This window comes from Urocampus carinirostris, chromosome 13 (genome assembly GCF_059441175.1).
Source record: "Urocampus carinirostris isolate Australia breed hairy pipefish chromosome 13, RoL_Ucar_1.0, whole genome shotgun sequence".
NCBI classification, from domain to species: domain Eukaryota; kingdom Metazoa; phylum Chordata; class Actinopteri; order Syngnathiformes; family Syngnathidae; genus Urocampus; species Urocampus carinirostris.
In genome coordinates this window covers 19,641,209-19,663,076 of record NC_142361.1, presented here as the reverse complement: position 1 = coordinate 19,663,076, position 21,868 = coordinate 19,641,209, and the positions used below count along the sequence as shown (strand labels likewise).

General features: G+C 36.5%; 1 protein-coding gene across 1 annotated transcript in view; it reads right to left on the bottom strand.

Annotated features, from left to right (window-relative positions):
• Nucleotides 1–21,630, bottom strand: part of cdh23 (cadherin-related 23) — a 330,854-nt gene extending 309,224 nt beyond the window's left edge. Inside the window, exon 1 of the mRNA XM_088350886.1 lies at nucleotides 21,562–21,630. The gene's annotated coding sequence lies outside the window, so the exon portion shown is untranslated. The remainder of the gene's footprint in view (nucleotides 1–21,561) is intronic.
• Nucleotides 21,631–21,868: the final 238 nt, after the last annotated feature.

The following is a 21,868-nucleotide window of genomic DNA, read 5'->3' as shown; positions in this document are numbered from 1 at the left end:
ACATGAGGAATATAGATACTGTAGGCCTATCCAATTTTTTTCATATAGTCACTTCAAAAAGATGTAAATGTAAATTTAAATAGCGCTTTTCAAGTCAATCAAGGCCTACCAAAACGCTTTCCAATGTGCTTAACACTTACCCATTCGATAGCAGCGTCAGCCATGCAAGGCAACTACCTGTTTATCGGGGCATTAGGGATTCAGTGTCTTGCCCAAGAACTAGCGCTCTACCTTCAACAGCTAATGTGACAGTGTTAAGAAACGAGTTGACTTTTTCTATGAGTTGCCCTACTCAGAAGCCTCCAAAACAAGAGCCATGTTCGGGGGCTTTTTTGCACTCTTTTCACCGGAAACATTCCATTTATGCAAAAAAAAAAAAAAAAAAAAAAGAAAGAAAGAAAATTAGATAAGGATTAACAGCGTCAATATGCATTTATGAAAAAACATACATTAAGCTAAACGTATGTTATATTTTATACACTTTTGGTCTAGAAACACACCATAAACCAAATTTGTTTTCAAACATTCCAAATTAAAGCAGCATAATAAAGTATGTCCTTAGATTTAAGGGAATACTGTATTATTTGATCACTAGATGTCACTGTATTGCTGCCAAAAACGTCTGCTAATAAGCACAGGGGAAAAAAACAAATACGGAGACTGAAAGTGACCAAACCACACCATTTTTCTTCTCATTTGTCTTCCCAGCCTTTCGCAAGGTTTTTTGTTTTTTCGGATACCTGTAGCAGCAAGATGATGGACAAATATGTCAGCTCCCTCTAGGTGAGGCTCATTTTATGTAAAGTAAATGCAAATTTCTTAAAATCCGAATAACTTAAAAAAATGTACGTTTGAATGATAGTTCATGTAATTTTGCCTATTATTGAAATCAATAATATATAAATAAATTATGTTTTTTCTACCAGGAAGTGCTAAATAATAGACGCTGTCCTTTTAATTACTAAATTTTATAATATCCATTAAAAAGCTCACAATAGAATACAACGATGGAAATGTTTTTGTTAATTTTTATATTGAAAAAATATACTGATAAAGGCAGCACGATCTTGCTAGGGAATACCCCACTGTCCACCTGCGCCTATTGCTGACCACCACAAAGGTAAGAAATCCTATTCATAATTATTTTCTCTATCCTTTTTTTTATTTTTACACGTTCATGTTAGCGTTGTCTTTCGTACGGAAGATTACGATAATGGGAACGGACGATTAGCCTGGGTTAGCTTTATGTTTACGTTGAACAATCAAGGTAAAAATTCAGGGTGTTGGAATGGATCCCAACTTTCAGGGTGTTGGAACGGAGCCCCCTTTCCAATGAACCGCTCACCACTTGTTGTGGAGACCCAGGTGCTAAATGACTTGTAAAGGACCTGATTTTTTCATTTTTACACATTCATGTTAGCGTAATCTTTCGTACGGAAGATTACGATAACGCGGACGCACGATTAGCCTGGGTTAGCTTTATGTTTACGTTAAAAATTCAAGGTAAACATTCAGGGTGTTGGAACGGATTAAAACGATTTACATTATTTTTAATGGGAAAAATGATTTCGGTGATCAAACAAAACGGTTTTCAAACAGGGTTCTGGAACGGATTATGGTCAAGAACCGAGGTTCCACTGTATTCAGATGAGACAATTCACACAGATACTGGAAGGCCTTTTGTGATTGTCTGTTCCTGCCTCCCACAAACCCGCAATACCATTCATCATCCTCTTATTCTTCTCTATACAATCGGCCAATGTCCTTGCACAGTCGCGCAATAGTGATCAATTTGGAATGGTAGCAATTTAATTTTGAAGGGTTATCTTTCTAAATTCCTCTAGTCTCAAGTGCCCTCGCTGTTTCGGATGACGGTGGCTGTTCGATGCATAGAGCGTAGCGCTGTTTTTCCTTCCCCTTTTCTCACTGTATCACAGCAGAATACAGATACGAACTTAGGCGCAAAAATGTGTTACAGGCAATAAAATAAAATGGCCATGCTCCTTTGCCTTGCTGTGCACTGTCCGTTTATAGTGGCGCTTTGAGAGATGGGATTTCATTTAGACAAAATGTGAATGTGAAACAGATGGAATGCAATCAGCGGATCACCACAAATGCCTGACCAGATTCCGTTTTTAATTAGTTTTTTTCATCACTTTCTAATTTATAGTGCACATATTGGTGTTAAACATCTATTTTTTTTAACCAAATTAATTTCCAATAGGGAATTATTTTTGGTATCTGTAAATGACAAGCTCATAGCGATGCAATAAATGGTTAAACTTATTTGAATTGTTTTATTTGTGAATGTTGTCTAGATTCCTACAACTGATTTACAGGATTTCCGCCCTGCCGGATCAAGGAATAGCATCTGTTTCTCTCCACCAGGCCAGGTTATGAAAAACAGACCGTATGACAAAATCGATAACTCTAAATTGCAGTCTACAGAGCGTGCCTGATTAAAAGCAGAAACATAACTTTGTCTTGGCACAAGCCACACCTGAATATAAGCCGCAGGCTTAAACAGCCACAAAAATGAACTAAATCACTAATTTCTTGAAAAATGTATAACTGTATCCTGTTTTTCTTAATTATATATTGGTGTTCAATAAGTGATAAGATATTAAAGGGTACAATCTGAAAAGTTTAAACTTCCTCCTATTTATAACCGTTTGGAGCAACTGCATTGACACTGTTGATGTTGCCTATTTATGTTTTGACAATGGGGTTTATTCATATTTTTCTCCCAGTATTGTGATTATGTTTGGTTAAAAAAAATGAAAAATGATGCGTCTGTTTTTCATCTTGCTGACGTTAGGTTGGTGGTTAATTAAAGGTTGAAGTAGCAAAATACATTTTCCTTCATTGAAATATTTCGTTGTATTTTATTATTTTATTTTATTGTAAATTCTATTGACAAAATGGGACCAATATGCATAAAATAAGCTCAAATATGTCCCTTCTTATAATTTATTTGTTCTACTTTATTACAATATTTTAAGTTTTATCTTTATTTGTAATTACTATTTCTTGTAAAACAAGAATGTAAATTATATTTGATTTTATTTTGGGTGTTTTTTTTGTTCATAAAATGTAATGGAATATGCACTTTATATGCTAGATTTAATTTAATTTGTATTTCTTGTGAAATAAGAACAAATGAAACAATGTAGTTAAATGTAATATTATATCAAATATACCTACACTACAGGTAAGATCTTATCCCAGCCCCAACCAGTCCCAAATTTCAGATCGGAATGGATCTAAAATGTTAATCATTACTTTCGAGCAGGGCCAGGCTTCTCTCTTGTTGACTTTTTGGGATTTTAATCATCCAACCGTCATTTTTCTCGTCGGTGCGTGGGCTTGTAGGCACTGTCGGTGCGCAACGGAGTCAGCCCAAATCACCCTTACTTCCTCCTCCCGAGTCCTCACAAATAAAATATAGAAATTCATGTTTGATTTGGGCTCGGCCTCTCGAATTAAATTATTTTGTTTGGGCTCGCGCTGGTTCGGGCAGTTATATCCACAGGGCGGCTCGGGTCAAGCTGGATTTTTTCAGGCCCGATCTTACTTCTTCCTTACATCTTCTGTTTCTTCTTATTTTACTTTATTTTTCAATTTTATTTCTTGCAAAATAAGAACAACAATACTTTATTAAAAAAAAATATGAAAATAAGAACAATTTTGAGAATATGCATAAACTTCATCCTACTAATTTACGGACATGTTACATTAACATTGTTTAGTTTTTGAACCGTTTTGTGTTTGTTTTTTCTCATGTTTGTAATAAAGTTAAATTTATTCATTCAAAAAGCGATCCGTCAGTGGATCAAAACAAATCTGTATTATTTTTATTATTCTATTAGAGAAAATGAAAATATAGTTAAATGAGGGAAATATTTGTTCCATTTAAACCTCTGGCACAGACATTTTCTTTCTTTATTTTTATAAAGTGCAATAATTTGGCTCACAGGAAAAATGCCCCATTTTACATTTTGGATTATTACATTTGCGTGTGCAGGTTAGCATTCTAGCCAGCTGAGCAGAATCCAATTAAGTCAAATTTGCACACAGGTTAGCAATTGGTGTTAAAACACTATTAGAACATGCTGGGATTTTCCTCACTCGCCATTTGTGGCAATTAAGCTGTTTTGTGCAGGACTAAACAGCAGGCTGATTGCTGATGCAAGCTGCTCCCTACAGTGAAGATGTCTCACTCTGCTGACTGCACTGTCACAATCTATTAAGTCTTTACTCTGTTGCTTCTCTTAAGTGATGACAGCCTATTTGATTGCTTTCATGCCACTTTCCACATCAGTTATTCGAAATTTCTTGTCAAAATATACAATTGGTAGAGATGTCCAATTGTTGTTAAACAATATAATGGCAATTTAATGTCAGAGAAGAGGTCCAGGGTTCAGTTACAGCAACCGCAGCCTCCCCGTGCAGAATTCGCATTGCGTACGTGGTTTTCTTCCAACCAAAACTCAAATAAAATGTATTTCAGGTTAATTGTCCAGTCCAAATTTTCCCTCTGTGTGACTGAGCGAGTGAGATGTCTGTCTCTGTGTGCCCTACAATTAGCTGGCAACCCGTTCAGGGTGTCCCCTGTCCACTGCTCGAAGCCAGCTGGGATGGGCTCTGCATCTCAAAGCAAAAAAGAAAAACAGTATGTAAAATGTAGCCCTAAAATATTGGTTTTATTGTCTTAGCTCAACTTTTAAATGAAGTCTATTAAAGCATTAATAGATAGGTAATCATTAATAGATAAGTAATCATCCCTTATAAAAAAAATACACTGGATGGCTCAATTTGCTTTTAAGTAGTTAATTTTTCACTAGTTCCATAGTTTGGAGATGATGTGTGTGCCATATGAGAATCCTTGATATCACTTGCTATCCCACTCTGCCATAAAACACAATCGCGTGCCTCACTCATTATCTGCAAACGCTCAGCAATGGAATACCTTACATACTACAGTGGCACCTCGGTTATCGCGGTTAATGGGGACCAAAACCACCCGCCAATGGTGAAAATCTGCGAAGAAGCAACGCCCCTTCAACATTTTTTTTTTTTTTTTAATTATTTTATTTTATTATTATTATTTTTTAGGCCCGCGAAGCTCTGAACCCGCGAACGTCGAACCGTGAAGCAGCGAGGTCCCACTGTAATTGTATTAATAATATTCCTAATTTAATGTTTAAATTCAGCAGTTTGGGAAAAAAATCTCATTAGGTTAAATGAGAAATAACCTTAAGAATAAATAAAGCCATTCAATATATTTTTTGTTTTACATTTCCATGATGACCGGTGAGGCTCAGCTTCAATTGCCTCACTGGTGGTTAGTGCAAGTGGCCAAAGTATGCCTGATTAAAATCAAATTGCACATTGTTAACTAATCAACCATTACTGCAATGGCACAAACAGATTTGCTGCTTTTAATATTGTGCGAGGCCTATGACAATATGGCTTTTTAAAATCTTGATATTTCCATATTGCTTCAATTGCTATATTTTTTTCTACTCAATTTCACTACCAATTTTGGCTTTTATGCCAATAAATGTGGGAGAGTGAACACAAGTACCCGAATAATGGAAAATGATCCGACAATAGATGGATACAATTATTTTGAACGTTAAATTGATTCAAGTGTGCGGTACTTCTATAACACTCGCTTGTTTCCTGCAATAAGGACCTGTTAAATTTAGCCCATTGAAAACCCATAAGGCTCCCACTAAGCACAGTACATCATAATAGAGTCCTACATTTATTTAATGAGTGGGGGTCTAAAAGCATATATAGGAGCAACGTTTGATTAAGGCTGCATAAAGAGGTGATGTATCTCGAACCAGTGGGATATTGCAAAAGGCATTTTTCAGGATTCCAGCACTCCAAATTATTGATTTCAGATCCATTGCATTTGAATAGCTCTAACCACAGAAGTATTTTTGTTAATGGGAGGTGGACTTCACCTCTGGATTCTTTTTATTATTTTTTCATGAAGAATATGTCAGTCATTAGCACACCGATCAGACGGATTAAAAGGCATTTAGCTTTTTCAATGTTCGACAGAGGTACAGTGCCGCTCTGACGAGCTGCGAAATGACTTCCGTCTCCCCCTGCTGATCTCTCTATCGCTAACATGACATGATACGAAAGGGCTGACACGGCAAAATTCCGTAAATGACTTGACAATCCGAACACGGTGACATTTTGACAGCGGATAAGACGTAGATGTGTGTCACAGATGCGCGCCATAATTGGGTAATAAAGTTACATCCTTGAAATGTTTCCGTTTTTCACAAGATACTGAAGGAAAACAGACATTTATTTCTCAACCTGTTTGAACTAAAATCTGGGTTGCAAACCGAGACAGGTAAAAACAAGTGCTAGAGTAAGCAGTTTGAGGTTTTTAATAAAACAAATACAATGGATAAAATAGACTACTCTGAGCTTTTCATGGCAGAGTAACGCGGTCATGGTTTAACAAGCGCGCTTTCGAAATAGTTGACGATTATATATAAGGTACGGAGCACAGAAGCTAGTGGAAAATTCCCAAGAGACCAGCTTAACACCATGAAATGAAATGAAATGATCTGCATTTATATAGCGCTTTTCAAGTCAATGACTTCCCAAAGCGCTTTACATTGTGCTTCACATTTCCCAATAGCGGCCGTGCAGCCATGTAAGGCGCTAACCTGCTTATTGGGGGTATTAGGGGTTCAGTGTCTTACCCAAGGACACTTCGACATGTAACACGGACGAGCGCTCTACCTCCTGAGCTACTGCCGCCCCCTCCAGTGCTCCATCCAGACTGGATCCTTCAGGTAGTTTGATAAAACTCAAGGTATCCCTCCTTCCAGTTAATTATAGCTCCCGTTAGAGCAATGTAGAAATCCACATGACGGCTAGATAAATAGATATATTAAGGAGATAATGTCAGGAGAGAAGTAAATATACAAAATTGAATGCACTAGGCAGGGGTTACATTCCAAAAAGAACCAGTGAGAGGCAAAACCCGTTGTGTAGAATCATTTATTTTTTTACAATTATTATACAATCAAAAACATGGTGCAAAAATGCTGTTATAATGTATTTTATAAAATACAGCTAATAATATAGAGCTTTTTACAGGGAAATAAAGTTGTTCTCCCAGTTGATTATTTAAAACAATTTACTCTTTTAAAGTGCTACTTTTTTGCCCTATTTGAGATTCAAATAATAATAACAATAATAATAATAATAATAATACTTAAAATTAACTATTTAATACACATAATACATTTTAAATGTAGTATATCCCTGTGTATTGTATATATAATGTGGTTAAATGAAACAGTTCAGTACAGTTCTTGCATGTGGTCAACAAAATTGTTTTAAATTTGACTATTTCACACCACAGGAAATGGTTCCTCTAAAACCCTAGTGGTTAAGGGATCCAACCATATTTGAAATATTTTTTATCAAGGTAAAAAAATATATATTTCAAAATTACCAATATTTGTGCATCTATATTACTATCTTTTGACTTATTTTATTATTATTAGTTAAATTTAAAAAGAAATTCTAGTTGTAATACTTTGTGAGGTTTTCTTCTTCAATTGGATATTCAACTTATTTATCTAGTAAAACAGAAAATATAACCTGGTAAAAAGGCCCACATTTTAAAGTTTATGCTGACATATCTTAGCTGTTTAACCTGTAAAATAATAACAAAAAATGGTCACACAATGAAAGAATGAAACTGAATGAATGAATGATACTTATTTAGAACATGACAAAATGATTGGTCGGATATAGCAGACTATGTGTTTCGTGTTAAAAATTATGTTTGAACAATAATACCCATAGTAAAATTTAATTTCAAGGTGTATTATTTGGCACCACCTATTGATTTAATAAAACTCAATTCATTAAAAAAATTATATGGATTAAACAAACGAAAAATACACAAACTGTTATATAAACAAGCATGTTAACATAACAAAATGCAAAAAGCAAAATGGACTTAATGAATGGGAAATAATGCGATTTTCATTTTCTTCACTATCCTCCGTTTCCAAAAACAGTGGTACTTCTACTGACGAATGTCTCTACTTTTGAAAATTTTAGGTTACAAAGTACTTGAACTGGAAAATTTTGCCTCTAGTTACAAAGGTGTTTCAGGATACAAAGTCTAAAATACAGTACACAATGCGCTGCCATCTGCCGTCTTGAAATACAACTCGAATCACGGTTTTCCAGAGTTCTACCTGGGAACCCGATGCGGATGGGTGATCCCGGCATGCTTTTCGTATTTCGTCCTGCTCTGTAAACAGTCAACTGTGATACCGCTACGAAGAGCCATCATTCAATTAGCCCTACCTTAGACATTTTAGCAAAATTCCATGATGTTTCAGAATTGGTTCAGAGAAATAACCCAGAAAAAGTTTTGATCGGTCGGGCTATCGCTCGTTATCGTGAGTGTCAAAATCCTACAAAAGCAGACGTCATTGGATCAGTGTTTCAAGAAACGTGAGGCAAAAAACACTGCTGAGGACCAGTAAACAAAGAGGCCATTTGAAAGTTAAATGACAATTTTTCCTTATTCCTTATTTATTTACATGATGTTTTATGTTCTGGTAATCTAATTGTAACATGGATTTGTTTCATGTACGGATGCTCTTTTATGATTTATCAAAAAATATAAATCATACTTTTGTGGGGTTTGGAACGGATTACTGCATTCAAAAGGTGTGTCTACTTACGAATTTTTCAGGTTACAAAGCTACTTCCAGCACGAATGAAATTCGTACGTAGAGGTACCACTGTATTCGGTATTGTAAATTATTTTTAACTCAAACGCTCTTGGAATGAAGATATCCCAATCCGGTTGGCTCATTGAAAACGAAGCTCAGCCGAAGATTCCCCTCAATGATAGACGCATGATTACAAAATAGCTGCCAAGCAAGTAGAAGTTGTTACTCTCACATCTATCTACTTCCATTGGATACGGTTCCAGGAACCACTGTGATGGTGTACACACACACAGTCAAAGTCTATAAAACACAGCGGGAGACTGTACAGCCTACACAGTACCTGTGGCGACGGTGATTACTATGAAGTCGCAGTACGTACAATGCAATATACTTTGGCGTAAAACACTTCATTAAGTGATATAAAAGCATCAATTGTGACCTGTGAGTAACTCCTAACTCGGAGTAAAATACAAATTGATGAATATTCACAAATGTTGACGCTTTGGACAAATAGTTCATTGAAAAAGAAGATTTACTTCTATTGTACTTTATATTTAAATATTTATAGAGTGTTGTTTTTTTTTACACACATTTACCTTAGCAGACTTGACATAAACGCTAACAAACATTAGGGAATTTACTCATGGTTTAGGACGCAAATATTAAGTATATGTCATGTCTTGTATGGTCGCCATGACAACCAACTGGTCCCGCCCCTTGACACCGGCTGACACAGATTGTCTTAATGACGTGTGTGATTCATAAGGGCTCGTTTTGGGACTGCCGGTTGCGAGATCATTTTTCTGTTCTGCATTGTTCTGTTTGGCTCTGTTCTGTTTTGTTTGACTCGAAGAAGACCTGTCACGCCCGTTTGTCTGAGTTAGTACCTTTAAGCCTGTTTTGTGAGTATTACCTAGTCTGAGTTCCTGTTTGCCTGTAAGCCTGTTTTTGTTTTGTTTTCGTCCCTGCGTGTTGGACAACTTTTATTTTCTAAATAAAGGTAACTGATCGTTACGCAATTGAGTTCACCCTTCCTGCCTCCTAGTCCGGTTCCGTGACAGTATACAGTAAGTATATGGCTGTATAGGTATTAAGTATAAGTATATAGTTTGTTATGCTTTTCAATATCCACACTCAAATGCTGTATATCCAAATGCAAGATAACCCTTATTGAAGGAACATATTTTTTGTTATATGATATGTTAAGCATAATTCTGGGTTTACTTCAATCAAAAGTAAAAAAAAAAATACTTACTTTGTTATTAACTAAACTTTTTTAGCTTGTACTTTGGTACTTAGTTGAAAAAGAGACTTCTGGTTCATATATTTGCACAAATAAAGGTATTTATATTCAAGTAAAACTGAATATGAGTAATTTTGTCATCTCTAGTCTTCGTCAGTTTCTTGCTGCATCTCTTTCTTCTCCTTCAAACTTGGCACATAGCCCAACAATGCCAGCCTAAGCAGCTGTTGTCAAATTGGGCAAAACAACGTGCCCCTGAATATTTCTATCTAATTTGGGTCATATTTTCAGATCACAACTCCATTTTTCCATTGTCTGAGAACTGTGGTGTCTGCGTGCAAAAGGTATCCTCACCGCAACCAAATACTCACTGTAACTGGATAAATATGTGTGTCCTAAACTAGGGATTTTCAACTAGTGTGTCGTGATACCACATTTAGAATGCTGCACAAAAGTTTATCGTTGCAAAAAAAGGGTGCCATTGTTCAATATATTTGTTATCTTCGAGTGATCAGACCTGTAATATTCATCCATATCCATAGGTGGCAGCAGATTACTATTCTTTTGATATGCTAAACTACTCATAATGAAATATATTTTGCAACGGATTTTGTTTGAGGAAGCTGCAACTGCAAAAAATAGCTAAATAAAAGTACTATTCTTGCTAATAATTTTGCTGATTTTAAGAATGTTTCTTATATTACTTAAAAAAGGGAAACATAATGAAGTAAAATCATTTTTAAACTGGCTCATTTGATATATTTTTCTTATAAAATCAAGTTTAAAAATGTATAACCTTGAAGAATATGTTAGAATCTGTAATCTAAAATTACAGCAAAACTATTGAAACAAATAAATATAAGTCACGCCCTTTCCCCAACCACTGCCTACAATTCGCTTCTCGTAACGCAAAACCAAATATGCGCATATAAGCGGACACCCAGATTTGAGTGTTTTCTATTTATCTACCTTAGTCATATCCCTCAAGAGGGGTGACCGACAGCAAGACAAACACATACAAATACAAAGAAAAGAAAAAAAGGGGAAAAAAATAGCAAAAACATACACAAACATTTTTGGACCTTGGCCAACCCAAATGCCCAAACACCCAAACAAGTTAGGCACCTCGGCACCTAAGTTGGTCATCCTTTCACCCCTCCGGATGAAACAGGACACAAGAAAGCGGCCATGTCACTCAGGTCAGGGTGACACAACACACTCTTCTGTTCAACAGCAGAGCCCGACAGCTTTCACTGGTTTACCCCTGCCGCATCATACAGGTGCCCTGCCCATCCCTTAGAACGCATCCAAACATCCCACTATCCTTTTACAACACCTCTCCACTCATTCATATCACGAACAAGAGCTCTAGCTTCCAATTGATTTAGACATCTTTCCTGCAGTGCACTCATAACACCATCCATCCACGCCAATCGCGGCCTTCCTCTTGGTCTCTTTCCATTTACTTCTGCTCTGTAGATCCTTTTCAACATTCACTCCTCATCCATCCTTTCCATGTGTCCAAACAAACCTAGTACTCTCTTATCCACACACTTGCTCAGTTCCACTACTACTCCAGTTCTGTCTCTCACAATTTCATTTCTCAATCCATCCAATATTGTCACTCCTAACATACTCCTCAAACACTTTATCTCAAAAACATTTGATTTCCTTCTCAAATCTGCATTCAGGCTCCAAGTCTCTGCACCATACAACACAGTGGGCACAATCACTCTCTCATACAGTCCCCTCTTAACATCCATACTCATACTCTTGTTGTTCATCACTCTCCTCAGAGCACCCAAAACCTTGCTTCCTTGATTCACTCTGTGCAATACCTCGCACTCCATTCCACCAACTGCAGCCACATCACAACCCAAGTACCTAAAGCTAAAGAGTGTATTTTATAGTTGTAAATTTGCCGTAGATGTGAAAATATACGGTAGGGAGAATATCTGCATTAGGAGAAATTTTCTCTCCTTGTACTCTCTGCCTGAGACGACAACACGATAACTATTCAGTTGTAGGTAGCCCCATAACCCCTGGTGGATGGAGAGTTGTATGTGATCATAGAAGTGATGCTGAATAATTCAGCAAATGAAGATTGCATTGAATGAGTAACACATTTACGCTCCATGGAGTAATGACAGTTAGATTACTAAATTCTATTATCAACGCGTTACAGTACTTACACTGAGAAAAGTAATTGTGTTCCAGGAATGCGTTCCTTTGTAGCTTATTGGTCCCAACACTGTTGTTGGCATTGATTGTAATTCTAGTTATTTTGAATAAATTGCTTTATTTCTATGTTATGCGTTCATTGATTTGTTCAACCACCCTCATTCGGGTCACGATCATCGTTACGTTAGGTGGGTTGCCAGCATTGACTTGGCCTGTTAGTAGTTAACAAAATATAACCGGATTGCCAAGAAATTATTCCGAGCTTACTTAAAAAAAAGAAAAAACTTCATATGTTTATAAAACCAACAGAATCACTGACAAGAAATTACCAACATTGATGCTTTCTGTTGCCTACTGAATGGGCAGGATAATCGCCTCTATTTTACACAACATTCTAACAGGTGTTTTTCAGTCCTGCTTGGTTGCTTAGGTGAATTAATGACAACATACAACTGAAATTAGGTGGAGGTGAAAGTTAATAGTCTGTCTGTGTGTGTCTGACACAGAGACAGACAGACAGTATGACTATATCTCTGTCTGTCTGTATGTATGACTGTGTCTGTCTCCCTCTGTCTCTATCTCCGTCTCTCTCTTTCTCTCTCCCTTTCTCACTCTTTCGGTCCTTTTTTTCTCTCTCTCTTCCTCGCTCTCATTCTCCCTGCTTAGAAAGACAGACAGACATATCCCCAGACAGACAGACTGACTATTTATCTATCTGTTTGTCTGTCTGACTGACTATATGTCTGTCTGTCTGACTGACTATATGTCTGTCTGACTGTCTATATGTCTGTCTGACTGTCTGTCTGTTCCTTCTTTTTCGAGCAGAGACAAGTTTGAAAAATAACAAGAAAAAAATATTTTGGCTGCACGGCCGCTATTTGTGTGTGAGTGTGTGTGTGAATGGGTAAATGTGAAGCACATTGTAAAGCGCTTTGGGAAGTCTTCATCGACTTGAAAAGTGCTATATAAATGCAGATCATTTTATTTTATTTAGCACAGGAGACAATCAAAGTGAAAAAACACACCACAAGCATGGGATCAGAAGATATGTATAGCAGGAAACACACATGCCTCGGACAAGCTGATGCTGGCGGTGAGCGGCCTCTAGTGGTAGCGCCTGGAACTTCCTGTTACTTGGATTTTGTCTGGAGGATTTTTGGTCAAAAGACACCTCGTATCCCAAATACTGTATCTTGTGACTAAAGTAGGTCATATGTAAAAGGACCACTACTATTTTAATACTTTTTTACTGTACTCAAGTATTTTTTAAATTATTTGTACTTGTTTTACTTTGTCCTATATCATATTTGAGGGAAGTTTTCTATACCATTTACTCTATCATTTCGAAAGTCTTGAAAGACAACTCGAATCACGGTTTTCTCATAACTTATGTAGCCTGTATGTAAAGGGGCCGCTGTATAGTTTTTTAATCAATTACATTGTTTTTACTACTTGCATGTTAGTACACACTGTGCCTTTAGCATTGTGAATCTTTATAATATTGCATGTATTCCAATGCATTCATTCCAAACCATATGTGATGATTAATCAACTATACAAATTTGTCGCCTATTTCGTTGTGCATGCTCATCTAATGATGTGTTCAATGGTACATTTCAAAGTGCAACTACAAATGCAAAATCAATCATTCAGGTAAGTTACAGCAGTAAAAGGGGTATTCCTCGTGCTAAGGTTTTTCAATTTTTCCTTGCCCTCATGTAGGTTTTAGATCAGGGGATGGTGTAATTACAGTAATCCATCGGTTATAGCGGTTAATGGGGACCAAAACCACCCGTGAAAAGTGAAAATCCGCGAAGTAGCGACGTCCCTTCAAAAATGCTTAAAAAAATATTATTATAATTTTTTTTAATTATTATTTTATTATTATTACTTTTTGACCCGGTTAATGGGGACCAAAACCACCCGCGAAAAGTGAAAATCTGCGAAGTAGCCACGCCCCCTCAAAATGCTTGAAAAAATTTTTTTTGAAATTAAAAATATATATTTTTTTTATTTTATTTTATTTTATTATTATTATTTTTTAGACTCGGAAGCTCTGAACCCGCGAACGTGGAACCGCGAAGTAGCGAGGTCCCACTGGTTTGCAATAATCTGTGGTCTGTGCAGCCGTTCGAGACTCTTTGTGATTAAGGGCTATACAAATAAAAATGACTTGACTTAAAAGTGCAGATAATATTAATAAGGTCACGATTTGTTTTCATCAGATACAAATACCATTTATACCGGATTACAGAACTCACCTGATTAAAAAAGCACGTGCTGAAACTTAAGAACAAAAATCAACTTAAGAACATTTTTTTTTTTTGCACGAGACGCCCTGGATTTAAAATCACAAACCTCGATAGCCATTCAAAAAATGAATAGTTTACATCTGTTTCATACATTTTAAGCTTGGCACACACCTTGAGAATTTGGGCTTTGACACCTTTGGCTACAAAACAGCAACAGCGCTGTGACCCCGCATACCTGACGTTGTTTTCAGCTGCGTCGTTTTTTCTGTTCTGCACCGGGTTTTTTAATTAGCCTGTTTTCAAATCATGTGACCATTCAAGATGTGATAAAAAAAAAGCTACCACTTATTTATTACTGTGCTAAGAGAAAAAAAGAAAATGAGGCTTGTGTTGCTTTAAAAAGTGGGCCCCATATTTCTAGACAACAGCATCAAGGCTACCATACTGAGGAGAATGGTGCGGGGTTTCAAGACAGACGTGTCTTTTTGTGTTTTTGTAGTTGGTGGTTTCTGTAGTACTGGACCAATTTGCTTGTTATTGTTCCTCGAAGATTAAAGGAAACTTAAGCGACCTGAATTCATGCTGATCTGACGGAAGGAAAAGTGTAGCATTTTTGATGGATAACTTCCACTGCTACTTGAATTATTGTGAGTATGTTGTAAACATTCCAAAAAGTACTGTTAAACCTCCTATTTTTCTCCAGTTATATTCAACGATACTGTGGAGAATAGTGCCAGATTGCAACATAGGCGTGTCTTTTTGTGTTTTTGTCATTGGTGGTTTCTGCAGGACCAAAGAGTTTTCGTTTGTTATAATTCTTTGAGGAAGACTCATCACAACTTGCACATGGCAAAGCAACAAGAATTATCACAGGCACCACGCCAGCTAACACCAGCAGAAAATAAACAAGTTTTTCCACATCGTACATCGCTTTTCCCTCTCTTCCCCGCTCGACCCTTTACCGCCTCTTCCAATTTGATAAGGTTCGAGTCCTTCCTTGAGCTCACATTGCTTCGCCTTCTCTCCGAGACCTCATAACGCACGGTCCTCTCTTCCTCATATTGTGTTCCATTTGAGTCTGTCAGTCAGCGTGTCAGATATGGACTCTCCATTTTGGATTTTTTTTTTCTGTTCTGAATGAATTTCATGAGTGCAATGCTCAACGAGAGTGACGGATGGAGAGGCCAAGAGTCAGGCATGTACGCTCTCAACATAGCAAATGAGAAAACGGTTGCAGCTTCAAGCTTATTGCAATCATTATGCTTTAAGTCAGACGTGTCAAACATTAGGATCCGACCCACAAGCCTTCAATTTCTGAGTACGTCAGAAAAAGCAAGTCTCTAGCTTATTACTATCAAAAGTTGTGATTTTTGTTAAACTACTAGTGACTAAATGCTTCTTCTCGCCACTAGAAGGTGGGGAAGGTGTAAAAGAGCTGATGTGCAGAAAAGGTTCAATTTATGTTTATTTATTTATTTGTTCATTTGTATAGCCCTTAATCACAAGGACTCTCAAAGTGCTGCACAGACCACAGATTATTGCAAACTACAGTCTATTATTACTACTATTATTACAATAGAACTGTGTTTTAAGCCTAGAATTAATAGAATATTGTTTTTCTTGTTAGAAGCTGAATACCAACTGCGGACTGTTGTAACCAGTTGCAAGACCCGCCCCCAATCAGGATTGCAGTTTGGCCAAGAGTGTACGCTTGGTATTTTTTTAATGGACGGTACCTTGAAAAAAGTGTCATTAAGCCAGGATTGTTCACTTCTACCTTTATACCAAAAATAAGCATTTTCCCTTTTTATTACATTTTATTTTATCTTATTGAAGAAAGCTACTTACGACCATTGTACTTACGAAAAACGTTAGATACGGACATTTTTTTCGGGATGTTCGAAAAATATCTGGACATTGCTGTAAGTTACATTTTATATAGTGTGCACCTTTTTCCGAGTACAGGACAGTACTGTAGTGCTTCTTTCCGCTACTACCGGTGTGAGGTGGCACTGTAAGAGGTCATCCATTATCCACCCGGAAGAAAAAGAATCCGCTTCCTCTTCCAAGTTCAATTGTAAACATTCTATACCGTCTATGTCTATACTTTCTCCAGCGCGCTAACAACTTCTTTTTACATTTAATATCTCGTGTGTCCATTCAATACGGTTGGTGTAAAGTGTAAAGAACAGTCGAGCTGTTTCTTTTGAAATGAAAGTGGAATAAAAAAGCTTGATGTGGTTGAGAAAATGGTCGGAACGCTTTTCTTCGGCAACTTCTTACCACGGAGGAGGACCTCTTGAAACGCATCTTTCTAAAGCAGGTAAAACCTCACTTTATTTATCTTTATAGAGCATATTATTCTATGAAATGTTTACCTTTTATTACTAAAAATTACAGGTCACTTATACAAGCCTTAAACATACTTATGTAGTAAACCTTAAACAGACATTCCATTCAAAATGTTGCACTATAGCAACTTACGAACAAATTCAACTTACAAACGATTTTCCGGAATTGTCGTTTGTAAGTAGGGCAGGTTCTGTATTAAACTTATGTAATTGTTGGATTAGGATCCTTACAATATTTGTATAAAATATTGTACATTGGCTGACATAAAACTCGCAATTGTCAAAATAATACTTTCATTTTATATGAGAAATTGATTTGACTTTCATTGAATTACAATTCCATTTTCTGCACTTTGCAGTTATGTTCCTTGTTTGCTACCCGTTTGGGACTACTTATCTATCTACTTGTCTTTAAAAAAAGTTCTCTGTGATCACCAATTATAGAACAAAGAAACGATCAAGGTTAACAAATAAACAGTCAAACGGGAATTTCAAATTTGCTGCTACTCAGGATTTGACTTCTGATATTGATGCATTTGTAAAGGCAAAAATATGCAGTTTTAGCAGCAGCAAATAGACTGCAGGAATGCAAAGAGAGAGAGAGGGGCGACAGGTGCGATGGCACGATATTTGTTTGCACAGATCATTAAAAATAAGATTTAAAGACAATATTGTGCAATATTTTCTCAGCTCTAGTAGGCCCAGTCTGGGTGAGGATTACATTAAAAAACATTTTAAAAAATGTCGAAAAAATATTTTATAGATCATAAATATTAGGAAATTGGGTTTCACAACTAAATTAACTTGCATTATTCACAAATGGTTACCATAATTAGAAGCTTTTCATTGCAGTTATGCATTTCCAGTTTTATATACTATACTGTATATCAGGTTTTACAAGGGGCACCAGATTATAAGGCGAACTTTTGAAATTTCCGGCAACTTTGGGTGTTTTAGGTCCATGCTATAGTCCGGAATATACAATAAAATTTGCTCAATATATAATTTTTTAAGAAACAAAATATTTTTAATTTTAAAATGTATGTTTACCAAAATAAGAATTATAGTGTATAAAATGAGAAAAATAACAACTCAACTCATTTTTAAGAACAATAATCCCTCGCTATAGCGTGGTTCACTTTACACTGTTACGCTTCTTCACGGTTTTGCATCGTACATAGTGTTCTGCATTTGGATTGTCTAAACAGTCCTACCGCTCATTATTTGACGACACAGTTGTTTAAAAAAAATATATATATATATAAACTATATATACATATATACATATATATATATATATATATATATATATATATAAACTATATATATACATAGGTATATATATCTATATCTCATCTCATTAACTACACCGCTTATCCTCTGTAGGGTCGCGGGGGTGATGGAGCCCATCCCAGCAATCATCGGGCAGTGGGCAGGGGACACCCTGAACTGGTTGCCAGCCAATCGCAGGGCACACAGGGACAGACAACTCGCTCGCTGATTCACACCTAGGGACAATTTGGACCGGCCAATCCACCTGAAATGCATGAGGAAACCCACGCAAGCACGGTGAGAACATACAAACTCCGGACAGGTAGGCTGGTAGCTGGATTTGAACCCAGGTACCCAAGACCTTAGAACTGTGCCACACACGCGCTAACCACTGCGCCGCCGTGCTGCCCAACATTTTATTATATATCATTGATATTGTTTTTTTTTTTTCCTTTTGCACATTTTTACCTTTAATTCGTTTTACTTCTTCTGAAAGGAGAAATCATCCAATGTTGTCATACTTTATAGAATAAACAACAATAAACAATAAAAGCCATTACAATTTTAAAATTACTTTTATTTGTTGAACAAATTATTAAGCCTGTAAAAGGACTTTGTTCTTTGGTTTCAGTATAAAATAGAGTATTAAATTGTATAATAATTGTAATAAAATAAAGGTTATCTTCACTGACTTTGTCGATCACGGGTTCTTTTCGGACAGTAACTCCCACAAAGACAAGGGATGACTGTACAGCATATCATTTTATTTAACTATTTTTGGAGGAAAACATGAAAAACACTCTTGAACATATTATACGGACAGTGAAATATGTTTGTGTTTCTTACAGTGTAGATGTAGTGCAGAAGAAAAACGTAAATTCCTGATAAAGCTAAACCCCTCGTGGCACCCGTCAAATTGGTTCCTACTGAAGACTGTAGATTAAATATATGGAAATGCTTGTGAGATGTATTTTCATTTTTCAATCCTACATAATCTTTCCTTGTTATGTCTTCGCATGTCTACTTCTTAAATGAATATTCATAAAATTGCTCTAATGCAGCCTGCTATATACTGCACCAGAATTGTAAAAACACAGCACCATTTTTTTTTTTATTCGGCATCCAAAAACTCTCATTTTCAATTTATTTTTTAACGTAACATATGCAATAAAATCAGACAAGGTATCATAAATTCACCATTAAAAACTGTGGAGTCATCAGAGGATTAAACTAACAGCATCATGTTACAGAAGCATAAATAAGTGAGTAGGTGCAAGCTGCTTCCCCAGAAGGCAGGTCTAGAGTCACAGTGCAGCTACCTGAGATAAGAGTTCACCTGACACCTCTGGTCACGCATGCGCTCTAAAAATAATTGAATCTCTATATAATTACACCAATAAAGTGTTTTAGTTAGTCAAAACAGTAAGACAGTGAGGGTGACAGTTCAAAATTTCGTCAGGCAGTATTCTGGATCTGGTAGGGCAGGCAAGGGTTCAGTATAACAAGACGCTGAGACAAGATTGCTTAAGACGTGACATGGAAGACAACAAACTAGCATGGAGCCAAGGAGAAAGAGTGTTTTAAATAGTGAAGAGAAAGGACCGTGAAAGGGTGGCAGTAACTTTAGGGGAGGCAGTAGCTTAGGAAGTAAAGTTCGATTGAGTGACTGTGAAGAGGTAAGGGTATGTGAGTGTGTGTGAATGGGTAAGTGTGAAGCACACTTTAAAGCGCTTTGAGAGGTCTTTATTGACTTGAAAAGCGCTATATAAATACATTACGGCAAGAACAGAAAATGACCCAAAATGTTGTATTAACTTCAGGGGTCTCCATTTTCTTTCAAACTTAGAGTAACTTTTTTAATTGAATTGAATTAGATGAAATTTGATTGAGTGGAATGGAATACTGGCATTGATATCACGGTGTGAAACATTGCTGACAGCGAGGGTAGACACTTCAGGGTGAATAATGTGATAAAAACTTTAAAGAGAAAGAATAAGATAAAAGACTGACAGTTAAAATAGGCAAAATAATTACAAAGTAATCCTTAGAGCTAGAGCGTTCATTACATACTGTAGGTCATTATATATAATATATATATATATATATATATATATATATATATATATATATATATATATATATATATATATATATATATATATATATATATATATATATATATATATATATATATATATATATATATATATATATATATATATATATATGCATATCTGCACTGCTTATCCTCAGCGGACACTCGCTCGCTCATTCACACCAAAGGGCAATTTTGACCGGACAATCAACCTGACATGCATGTTTTTATAATGTGTGAGAACATGCAAACTACACACAGGAAAGCTGGTAGCTGGATTTGAACCCATGACCTCAGAAATGTTCTGTGGATGCCCTAACCACTCAGCTGAAATGGACTGGACCAAAGTCCAAAATTCAACTTTCAAAAACTGTTTTCAACTTTTTAAAAAAATAATTCTGCATAAAACTCAACATTAAACGGTTCTATGAATTAGAATTACATTTATTGTCATTGATAACAATGTAGTGATCATACAATGAGATTAGACATGGTATTCCAGGAAAAACAAATAACTTAATAGAAAAATAAGATTTAAAAAATGTTAAATCAATAGACAATGATGTTTGCAATTTAGTGCATGGAGACTTCTAAGTGGAACAGAACAATAGTGCAGCAACATCAATCAAAAATAAGTTGAAAAAATGAGATATAAATGCCCATTTTCTATACATAAGCAAGATATGTATTTTTTAGTCTTGTGTGCTTGTTTAGGGTGTTGATGATCCTGAAAGGAAACTGTCTCTTAGCCCGTTATTCCTTGTTTTAGGGGACATGTAGCGCCTACCAGAGGGCAACAGGTCAGAGAGGTGGTGGCAGGGTTAAGAACAGTTTTTTTTATCATAGTGATAGCTCTACTGCGGTTTAGCAAGCCAGCAATGTCCTTCAGACTGGGCAGAGAGCAGCCAACAATCTTCAGGGCTATGTTGATTACCTTCTGTATATTTGTTACTAATTAGCGCAAAGGGCACAGAGTTTGATATGCATATCATGTTATCACTATGTTTTTACTTTCATACTGTTTGCTGTTGTAATGTTATTACCAAGTTAATTAGTGGAAGTGGGGTTAAACAGACTGTCAACTACTGAAAAATATATTTACAAGAAAATTCCAATGACCCAGGTCCAGGCACCTCAGCTTAGTGCACCACATTGCAAAACCCTGGTTTTATTTGTCACCACTTTTAATTGAAATTCACGTAAAACCAAAAGGGTATGTGGTTTATTTTTTCTAAGCAGTAATTAAATACCTGTAAAAACAAAGTTTAAGTGGGAAAAAAAATGCAGTTATCTAGGCAACATGATTAAAATAAAAACCGTTCTCAAGTTACCCCCCCCAAACCACACGGGAGTTGACTGAATAGAGAAGCCCCCCCTTAATGAAGTAGGGCGAGGCTAATTAGTTGGAAGTATGTCGTTCTCCTACCTTCCTCGTCCCGGTCTTTCTCCGGTTGACAAGCTCTAGATGGGATCTCTTGTCGTGCTGTGATGCCTCACCAAGAATGTGATCCCCTCTTTTGCTCGCTCTCTCCCTCCCCGCTTCTCTGCACTCTCTCTCCCGCTGCCTGGACTCCATCACCGCGCACCTCCTCGCGCATGGTCCTCACCCAAACTGCAAGCGCGCAGAAGGGCGCACTAGTCCGGTACTTAGAAGCGTAATGAGGGACCTCCTGTTTCAATTAGTAAAAATCAATTTGAATTTCATCAAAAAAAGTAATAGTTTGGTGCACCAA